The following is a 10733-nucleotide window of genomic DNA, read 5'->3' as shown; positions in this document are numbered from 1 at the left end:
AGGAAGAAGAGCTGATGCGGGTTAGTTTAGACCTGGATCTTTTGAGAATCTTGCTACAAAATAAACGAAAAATTTTCAGGTTATAGCTTTCAAATAAGTCATTGCAAGAATAAGGTTAAAAAGCTAAAAGAGAAGTATCAATTTGCAGCTGACATGGCAGCCTGTAGCAGTTTTGGATGGGATGATGTGAAGCAATATGTGATTGTGGATAACAAAGAGATCCTAGCTGCATATTTGAAAGTTAGTTTACTAGTTTGAATTTACTAAATTATTTATATTCTGCTCAACATCTATTTCTGCCCTTCTATGATATTTTTGTAATTCCTTTTCCTAGAAATAAGGACAAAGGTTGTACACTCCAGGAAAGCCCTTTCCCCTATATCCACGTTTGGAGAAAATATTTCGTAAAGAAAGAGCAAGTGGAGTGGATGTTGTAAGTGGCAATGACGCTGAAGAAGAAGTACAAAAAGATGGAGATGAAGAAATGGATGACGAAGAACTTTTTATGTTTAACTCAAATCATGATTTTAGTGAATCTCTTTTCCAACAATCTAATTTTGTGGCTTCATCTTCTGAGAGAAAACAAGGAAAGAAACCATACTCATCTAAGGCGACAAAGGACACCAACATGATGAAAGAGCTAACTGAGACCCTAAAACACGTGTTTGATCAACAGAAAAATCATTTGGATGCATTTGCTCAGCCTATGATAAACACTCATGAAGAAAAAATGGTTGGTGACATGCTTAGCGAAACTGGCATCACAGATGACAATTGTTTCTATTGCACTCAAGTTCTCCACAAAATCTCAATTGGAGAAAATCTTTTGGTCACTAGGACATAATCAGAAAGCTGGATTTGCCAGAGCTATATTGCATAGTTAGAGTTAATCTCTTTTAAAAAAACAAATTACTGAAATCAGTATTATGTTTTATGTGTAATTTGTGAGTTAGGATGTGACATGTGATACATTTAGTTATGTGGTTCTAATTTGAATTTTGCATTGAATTTTTGTTAGTGCAGATTTTTTATGCAGAATTTGAGTTCATGTTAGTGCAGAGTTTGGGATTTTGATTCAATTTTAATTTGCATTGAGATTATAGTGCAGAATTTTGATGCAGAGATTAGTTTATTAATGCAGAAATCTAATTTTATGTTAAGGCAAAATTTGGGATCAGAAATTGGTTTAGTTAGAGCATAAATCTAATTTTATATTTGTGCAAAATTTTGACATAAATTAGTGTATACATGATGCAGAATTTGCCTTAAGCATAAGTTGTTCATGTTCTCTCACTATAAGGTTTTTATTTATTTGTGGCAATTTTTTTTCTTATTTGTGAAGGTTTATAACCCCCACCAAATCGTTTGTGGGGGTTTCTAAAACTTCCAAAATTTGAGGTGCCACGAGGTCTTTTGTGGGGGTTTTATATTAGACCTTTGCGGCAGTTTTAAATCACTTTTGTGGCAGTTTAAAACCCCCCACAAATTAATTTTTTAATTTAACAAAAATTAACTATTTTGTGAGATTTTCAAACCTCCACAAATTCTGTAATTATTTATTTATTTTAATTTCAAATCATTCATTAATCTCATTTCATATACATATTCTCAAATTAGAAATTTAGTTTTTTATATCAAAATTTGAAAACTAAATCTTTTATAACACAATTCCTCGATATAAGATATAACTCTATAGATAAAAAAATTTTCAATGTTAATAGTTCCAAACATAATTGCATGTTATTGTTCTACATAACTATTACTATTTTTCTTTAAAAAGTAAAATAAAACAACAACTTTAATATTTCAATATCATCCAATTACATAAAAGTCTCAAAATAAAAATATGAATGCAATCCCAAAAGACCTTTAGGGAGGTATTTTATATTCATGAACTGAAGCAGAGAACGCATCTGGTGAACCTTGGAACTCATACCTGCACAATTATGCAAGCATTTTAAATTTTTGTGACCCTAACTTCATATAACTATTACACTCAATAAGGGAAATAAAATCATATTAACTAACCATGTTCCACTTATAGGGGCATGTAAGAGCTCAACACTTCTATTTCATTTAACTTAATGCATGCTCTCATTGCTAAAAAAAAATTGAAAAACATTCTTTAAATGCATGAGTTTTTCCTAACATATAAATTTTCTAAATTAATGAGGCAAATTTGCCAAACATATATGAAAATAATTTTTAAAAAAATGAAAAAAAAATAAAAGAATGAAGAAGTAAAACTTATATGCAGAAGACACTGTTCCAAATATCCCAATAGAAAAGTCTGAAGAAGAAAAAAAACTTAAAAGGTCCAAAAATCCACAACACAATACACATTTACACTATCTATTAATATTGAATGAAACTAAATAGATCAAACACACCCCAATATAAACATACCTTTTTTGAACATTCTTCAATCTTAGACTTAATCCTAAGTAAAAGATAAATGAAAAAAAATAAAATTAAATGTCAAGAGAATGATGATCAAATTAACTAAGAAGCCTGGGAGACATACTTATGTGATGTATGTCTAGAAATCCCACAATTGTAGTAGCAACTTCAGCCGCATCCAGCACCGCCTGTGCCTACTTGCACTATACGAAGTTACGAACACAGTGCCCAATGAATCAGTCATAAAATGTAAAAATAAAGGAAAAGAAAAAAAACTCTTATCATTCTTAAGTAATACTACCATATATTGTACATGTGGACATATCATTAATTAATGCATAAAAAAATCAACATATGAATAAAGAATGGTGCTCTGCTCACAAATACAAACATCACTATATATGATTTCATTCCAATTGATTTAGTTAGTTATATATATTAGATGTGTTTTAGCCTTTAGACAAAGCAAAATGCAAATACTTTAAACAACTTTACTTTTATCATACAGTGGCCGAATACAAAACAATATCTTCCTTAGTTAGTTTGAAAGCATGACTACTTCTATATGATGCAAGATTCAAGGCAACATGTGGTTCTGCCTGATACAATAGCACACATTTCATTACATGCCTTAATCTCATTCATATTTCGTGCGATTCACAGGATTAAGAAAATCATTAGAGGATTTTGAAAGTAACTCACTTAAGATCCTGTTGTTGTAATCATAAATTTCTAAACATAAAGAGGCAATCTCATAATTAAACTTTTACCTCTCTAGCCATAAGGAAGAGGAACTTGTGATAAGCTAAGTTTCTCTCGACCAATTTTAGGACCGCGACAAGTCCAGAAAGGACCACCAACGCTGCTCCCTACAACAAAGCAGAGGGAATTATAAGAGATAATCATTGGTTAACAAAACAGGAAAATTGGTTAGAGAAGTTTAAAATCACAGGTTAGGCTTGAAATTAGGAAGTTCCATTAGTCATCATCTATACTAAAAAGTAATATAAAATCCAAATAATTTATCAAGCACGTTAAGGAAGAAAATAAAGAAAGAATAAAAATAGAGATATGGAAGAAGCATGATAAGCCAGGGCCTAAGTTATGATTGTGGTCAACCTGAGTTAGAATGAAATCTTTTGATAGTTGAGGTTCATTATATGATGTCAAAGACTAACCAACCTCCCATTCATGCTCAAGTAAGCCCGAAGATAAATAAAGCAAACCTGCTACTAAACTTAAAGCAAACTACACCATGAATCACCATCATCCTCAGAAACTGCAACAAGGTTAGTAGACAGTGCATTAACCATGACATGAGAAAATGTTAACAATGTAATCTAGAACCACAAATTTGCAAGTCATGCTAAATGGAGCATAAATCATTTTAACTTTTCAATATCAAGCGAATCTAGCAAAATTTAAGCTAGAATTCACCACAAAAAATAAACAAATAACTTGGTCACCACAAAAATCAAACTGCTTTCAAGTTGGTCAAGCACCAAAATACTAAGCAATAGAACAGAATACAGCATATGTTAGCTCTCGATTCACATTTATTTTCTAAATTTGAAACTAATGGCCCTAATGGTAAAAATAGCAATTACATTTTGTACCTTGCATCAGCAATAACCTAGATCTTAAAGCTGCCACCATGCAAGTCATAGAAGACAAGCTTGGAACCCGAAGGGCATTTAACCATGACCCGGCCTAAAATTCAAACATACAAACTAAGAAGTTATAAATTAACAAAAACAAACCACAGAAAACACAATGCCAAGAATTAGAAGGTGGGGTAGTACCAGACAAAGAGACAGAGACATCTTCAAGGAGCTCCCCCTTTTTCAATGATTCATATTTGTCAATGTATTGACTAATTGACATTGTCACAGAGAACTTGAGCGGGTATGGGTTAATCCCTTCAGCCTTTTGATCCGCAAGGTACTTGAGCCTATTCTCAAGGTATTGTTGCACCCAAAAAGATATGGAATATTTTAGAAAATCAAATCACTATTGAAAAGCATTGCAGTGCTGCAATGGAACTTACAGTGGGGTTCATATCTTCATCATCAGCAGATGCAGGCTTGTTAGCTTGAGCATAAATTTCCTTTTTCTTGTTACATTCTTTGGAGCATGAAACCTCAGCAAAATTTGATTTCTCAATAAGAATGAAAGCTCAATTCTCAAAAAGCTCATACAAATAAATATCCTAGTTCAGTTCATGGAAACCTTTACATAAATTTTCAATACGACAAAACTAGTTGCTTGCAGGTATTCTCAACTAAAGAAGTATATCAAATCCATCATATAAATGCAATCAGTCCTTGCTAGTATCAGCGTTCTTGTTCTGTGGTAAGAAATTATACAATGTACTACAAGAATTCTCTTTAAATAAATATTATCTTTAAATATCATGATCGAGTGACCAATGTCTTTCTGTTTAGATGTGCTTATTTGAAATATATAATTATCACATAAATTAAAATACAGAATATGTCATATATAATTTACATCATTGAAACTACAAAATTTAAGTCCCGAACTAAACAAAAACAAAGTAGGAACAAATCCTCACCTCAATGACTTAGAATGACATGAGAATCAGTTCAACGAGATTTGATATATAGCTTCGAACGCAGCTTCAATCGAAGCTTCCAGAGTCTCCCGCTCGCTCGCCTTCCAGATCTACTCAGCCAGCAACACCGAGTCTGTGCCTAAACCGCGCTAAGCCGCTGGAGCAAAAGCAGAACCTGCCGTGGAAGACGACGCAGAACATATAAACTCTCCAAGATCTACAACATTACTATCCCAAGAGGTAAGAGCTCCACAAATTAAGGGGCTCCACGATCACCTCGTCCTCCATTCATAACCCCACCAGCGACGCATTGACGGAGGAGACTTGGCAGCAACGGTGGCAAAGAGATGAATGGCAGTGGCGATGGAATCGAGATTTTAGGGTTTAGACTCTCCCTTGTTCTCTCTCTCTCTCTCTCTCTGGAAGAACTCTGCTGATATGTTTTTTTGTATGGTCAGTTAGTATTTGTTTGGGTTGGGATTTTCATAATTAATTAGGTTAAGAGTATTATAATAGTGGGAGGTTTTGTTATATTTATCACAAATAAAATATAGTATGGAGGTTTTAATAACTCCCACTAAAAAACTTTCACAAACAAACAACAATTTGTAGTGTCTCCAGGCAGCCATTGGCGGCTGCTGCATAGTTCTCTAGTAAGTAGATAGTTGGCTGTAACACCCCATTAATGACCAGCTTTGGTTGGTGGTTATTTTTGGCTTCAACTATCTTTGCAGTGTATGGTTTCGTATTGACCAACTAGTATTGAATTTTCTACTTTCATTGATATCTAAATTTTATAATATCAATTTAATTTTATTTTGATCAAGTTTTTAATCCTGTATTCAGTTTGATCCTTAGGAAACATGATTTTTTTCCTCAATTCTCTCTGAGCATCATCGTTAACCATCAATCAATTAACATACCTTGATCCTGCATTTTTTCCCTTAATCTTTACTGGTTAAATTTGTTACTAATTGCCCTAATTCGATATTAATTTCCTCAACCATGAAAATTTTCTTGTTATCTTTTCTCTAAGAAAGTTAAGTTACTTTATTTAATATATATATATATATATATATATTCCTCCAACAATTTAATATTTCTATATATACTCTTCTAACTATTTAATATTTCTCGTGAGAAGATTCCATGTATTTGATTGCATGTGGTTGTCATTCTTTACAAGCTTGAATAAAATGAACCTTTTGTTACCATGATAAAACAAAGTACAAATAATTTATTAGCTAGAATCCAAATTTTAAGTAGTATTTTCCAATTGCTTTTGAACCCACGAATAATAATCTTGAAGCATTTGCTGATACAGGCATCATAGTGAATAGTTTTGTATAAATCTATAAAATACAAATGAACACAAGAAAAGTTATCAAAATATAGTTAATATTGTAATAATTTTGATTGCAAAATATTGACATTATAGCATATAAAGATGCAGCTACACAAGCTGAACAAGTGAAAACCAGAGAGATTCCACATTGGTAAATATCAAATAAATTTGAGATGAGTGCAAGACAAGACTAAGAGAGAAGTGAGAAGCTGGACACGAGAGGTGAGACCATGAGAGTGACTGTTGAGGTGAGGGGAGAGACTAACAAGGTGAGGTCGTGAGGGACTAACAAGACAGAAGAGGGACAAGGGCTAGCGGAGTGTGTTGGGGGGTGAAATTAGGGTATCATCAGAAGGGGGGGGGGACTTGAACGACGCCGTTTCGGGTGTAAAAAAATAAAAAAAATAAATGTGATCCGGTCCAGGTTATATAAACTGGCCGAGTCACCAATTTTGTTGAAAACTGGGTGAGTCAAACCGATTTTCATCGGGTCCAATACATGTCCGGTTCAACGAGTGGCTTGATCCGGCCAGGTGTCTGGGTGACCTGATTTCCTATCGAATTGGTCTGGTCGAGCCAGGTTTGATAACTATAGTTTCCTCTAAATACTCGGTGAAAACTCAAGTGCAGTAAACTTCATGTGAAGTTGAAAACTGAGAGCTGTTAGATGACAATTTAGTCAAACCTGTCAAATTATTTAATGACTCTAAGCTATCAACTTCACATGAAATTAATTGCGCCTGAGTTTCTACCTTAAATACTATGTACCAAAGAAATTGTGTTTTTTTTTGTTTGTCAAAGTTACACCCTCGACATGACACATAATATTTCAAGCAACTATCATTTATTTTTTTTCTTTTTTGGTTAGGAAGCAACTATCATTTGTGTCCAGCTATGGCATTGCCTATTTAGATAGTCCAACCAAAACTGATCTAGGCCGAGAGAGTCTCATGTTGAGTTCAGTTGCCACTTCACGATCTTTGATTCTGATTGAACACCGTTATTCCCTCCCATGAACATGTTCTACGCAAGAAGACCATTCTCCTACTCCTCCTCTTCTTCATGCTCTTCAAAGAACCATTCACTCCAAACATTACTAAAGCGTGGATTCACCCCAACCTTGAAATCCATCAACATATTCCTCCTCTCCCTCCTCCGCCATCACAAGTTCAACCTCATCATCCACCTCTTCACTACTGCCACACTCATCCCCACTAACCCTATCACCCACTCCATCTTTACATGGGCACTCCTCCATCCTAGAAGCTTCCAAGATGCCGATAATCTCATGTTAACTCACTTTACCCATTCCTATCCTCACATCTGGGACACACTCATTTGTACCCACCATGACCTTCATAAGGCACTCTTTCTTCTACGCTTTTGCCTCCAAAACGGTACTATTTTGCCCTCTCATCTCACTTTCTCTTCTCTTATTCACAGGCTCTCTTCTCAGGGGGACCTAGGCATGGCAATGGAGGCATCGGAGATCATGACAGATCATAGGGTATGGTACCTTTACGGAGATTTTGTTTGTAGCTCTGTGATTTCTGGGTTTTATAGGATTGAGAGGCCTGAACTTGTGTTAGGGTTTTATGACAATGCTGTGGGTTCTATGGTACTATTGAGGCTCTGGTTGGTTACTTTAACTGCAATCGTTGGTGCACTTGTTAAAGTAACCAAGTCAGGCCTCAGTAGTGCCCCAAAATCCACAACATTATCATAAAACCCTAATGCAAGTCCAAGCTTCCCAATCCTACAAAACCCAGAAATCACAGAGCTACAAACAAAATAAGCAAAATGGTGCCTTATCCTATGATTTTTCTTGATTTCCAGTGCCTCCATTGCCATGCCTAGGTCCCCATGAGAAGAGAACCTATGAATAAGAGAAGAGAAAGCAGGAGGAGATGGCAAAAAGGGACTGTTTTGGAGGGAATAGCTTATAAGAAAGAGTGCCCAATGAGGGTTATGGTGGGTACAGATGAGTGTGTCCCAAATGCAAGGATGGGAATGGGCGAAGTGAGTTAATATGAGATTTTTGGCATCATAGAAGCTTCTATAATGGAGGAGTGCCCATGTAAGGATGGAGTGAGTGGTAGGGTTAGTAAGGATGAGCGTGGCAGTGGTAAAAAGGTGGATGATGAGGTTGAACTTGCTGTACCAGAGGAAGGAGAGGAGGAATATGCTGATAGATTTTAGGATTGGGGTGAATCCATGCTTCAGTAATGTTTGGAGTGAATGGTTCTTTTGAGGAGCATGAAGAAGAAGAAGAAGAAGAAGAAGAAGAAGAAGAAGATTGGTCTTCTTGTGTAGAACATGTTTTTGGGAGGGAATAATAGTGTTCAATCAGAATCAAAGATGGTGAAGTGGCAACTAAACTTAACATGAAGCTCTCTCAGCCTAGCCAGTTTTGGTTGGACTCTCCAAATAGGTGGTGCGAAATTTAAAGTCCACAAACTAACCGGCAAGTGCACCGGGTCGTACCAAGTAATACCTCAGGTGAGTGAGGGTTGATCCCACGAGGATTGATGGATCAAGCAATAATGATTGAGTGATTGGCTTAGTCAGACAAGCAGAAAATGATGTCGAGAGTTCAATTGCATAGAAATAGTAAAATCAGAGAATTAGAAAGCAAGCAGTAAACGGATTGTGAAGATTATATGAGAGAACAGTTAAGGTTTCAGAGTTGTTTATCTTCCGAATTTCTATTTCCTACCAACTATTTTAATCATGCAAGATTCAATTCATGGCAAACTATATTTGACTAAACCATAATTTCTTAGTAATTTAGTCTCCTCTAACCTATTTAACCGCCAATTCCTTGGTCACTTAATTTCAATTAGAGGTTTAAGTCCAATTCTAGTTTATTAGCCACAAAAACCCTAATTATCCAAATATAAGAGGATTATATGTCATGGATCCCGTTAAGTCCAAATAATTAGTAATTTAGGAGAAATTATTTTCAAGCTGTTGTTCAAGTAAATTGCTTTTCCAAGGTTCATAAGAACTCAAATAGAATAAGGATTATTATTCTGATCTACCCAAATCCGTAAGATGAAGAACGAAAACAAATTCTTAAAATTGAAATCAATAGATGAATTAAAATAGAAGAATAATAGTATTAATTCATAGAATAAGCAAAGCTCCTAACCTTAACAGTGGAGGTTTAGTTTCTCATGGCTCAGAGAGAAAACTAGGATTCAGAAAAATGTTAAACTGTAGATGAGGTGTGTAAAAGAGAAGAGTGCCTGAAGGGCTAAATCTTTTCCCTTTTATATCTAATCCTAATTAATGTAAAATATATTTTCTAAAATTAAATAATATCTTTTCCTATTTACAAATAAAATAAAGTTTTAATAAAAAATAAATAATATCTTCGTACCATCATCAATGTGGACGTGGGGACCATTCCTTAGCTGGGATTGGCATCTAACTTGGCAACTTCCAAGTTAGGCATGGATGTGGCCAAATGGACTAGAGGCTGGCTACACGCAATTGGAGAATTTTGTGATCATGGCACCTAACTTGGGAAATTCCAAGTTAGGCACCACTTTGGCCGTACAAAATGAGAGAGAAGTGTATATTATTATATATCGTTAGAAAGCTTTGAAAGTTAGCTTTCCAATACCACTGAAATCGCGTCAATTGAACCTCTATAGCTTGAGTTATTTCTATTGGAGTGTAAGGAGGTCACGGTTGATAGAACCATTCACTTTCTCCCTTTTCTGCTACACAAACTTGTCAAATCCATCCGAATGCTACTTGAAACAAACAAAATTTCACACAACTCAAAGTAGCATTTTAGTGGCTCAAAAGTACTTAAATCTTGATTAAACTTACAAATTCAAATGCAAATTCACTAGGAAAAGATAGAAAAGATGCTCACACATCACAATACCAAACTTGAATTGTTGCTTGTCCTCAAGCAACCAAAACTAATATTAACTTAGGATGTGAATTTACATGAGAATTGAGTACTCGATTAAGCTCTAATCTTTTCTTAAAGTGGAGTTTATACACTGAAGCTCTGAATAGTTTTGGCATCTCACTATCCTTGGAATCTGAGGAAAGTCATTGTCATTTGGAACTAAAATCTGGATAATATTATGAATTCTCTGGCCTTTTTACTTCGGATTAATCCTTGAACACAGTAAATATTATCTTATTATTTTTCTTTGGTGCTTTGCACCTTGAGATTAGCCGTGACTTTAAATGTTTTGTCTCAAACTTTACTTGACACAAAAACACTACAAGCACTTGACTAGGGAACTCTCTTTTAGTTCTGATTTTTTTTTTTTCAGTTACTTCCAGACAGTGGTGCTCAAAGCCTTTGGCATACTATGTTAAATGCACTTGATTTCGACTCTTAGTGCTCTGTCTCAAGGGTTACTTGACACATTCACACCACAAGCA

The 10733-nt window shown here is 34.9% G+C and overlaps 1 long non-coding RNA gene across 2 annotated transcripts; it reads right to left on the bottom strand.

Moving 5' to 3' along the window:
- Positions 1-1672: 1672 nt before the first annotated feature.
- LOC112741886 (uncharacterized) lies at positions 1673-5625 on the bottom strand. Of its 2 annotated transcripts, XR_011870844.1 has the most exons (9): positions 4976-5625; positions 4448-4540; positions 4203-4351; positions 4017-4110; positions 3520-3679; positions 3171-3269; positions 2525-2603; positions 2407-2440; positions 1673-1936 (listed from the first exon to the last, which is right to left on the bottom strand). It is a non-coding gene; the product is annotated as an uncharacterized lncRNA (long non-coding RNA). The 2 variants fall into 2 exon arrangements; XR_003171703.3 differs by lacking the exon at positions 3520-3679 and having other exon boundaries at positions 4976-5594.
- Positions 5626-10733: the final 5108 nt, after the last annotated feature.

Source organism: Arachis hypogaea, chromosome 14 (assembly GCF_003086295.3).
Source record: "Arachis hypogaea cultivar Tifrunner chromosome 14, arahy.Tifrunner.gnm2.J5K5, whole genome shotgun sequence".
Classification (NCBI taxonomy): domain Eukaryota; kingdom Viridiplantae; phylum Streptophyta; class Magnoliopsida; order Fabales; family Fabaceae; genus Arachis; species Arachis hypogaea.
The sequence above is the reverse complement of the archived record's forward strand: the minus strand, read 5'-3'. Positions and strand labels throughout refer to the sequence as shown.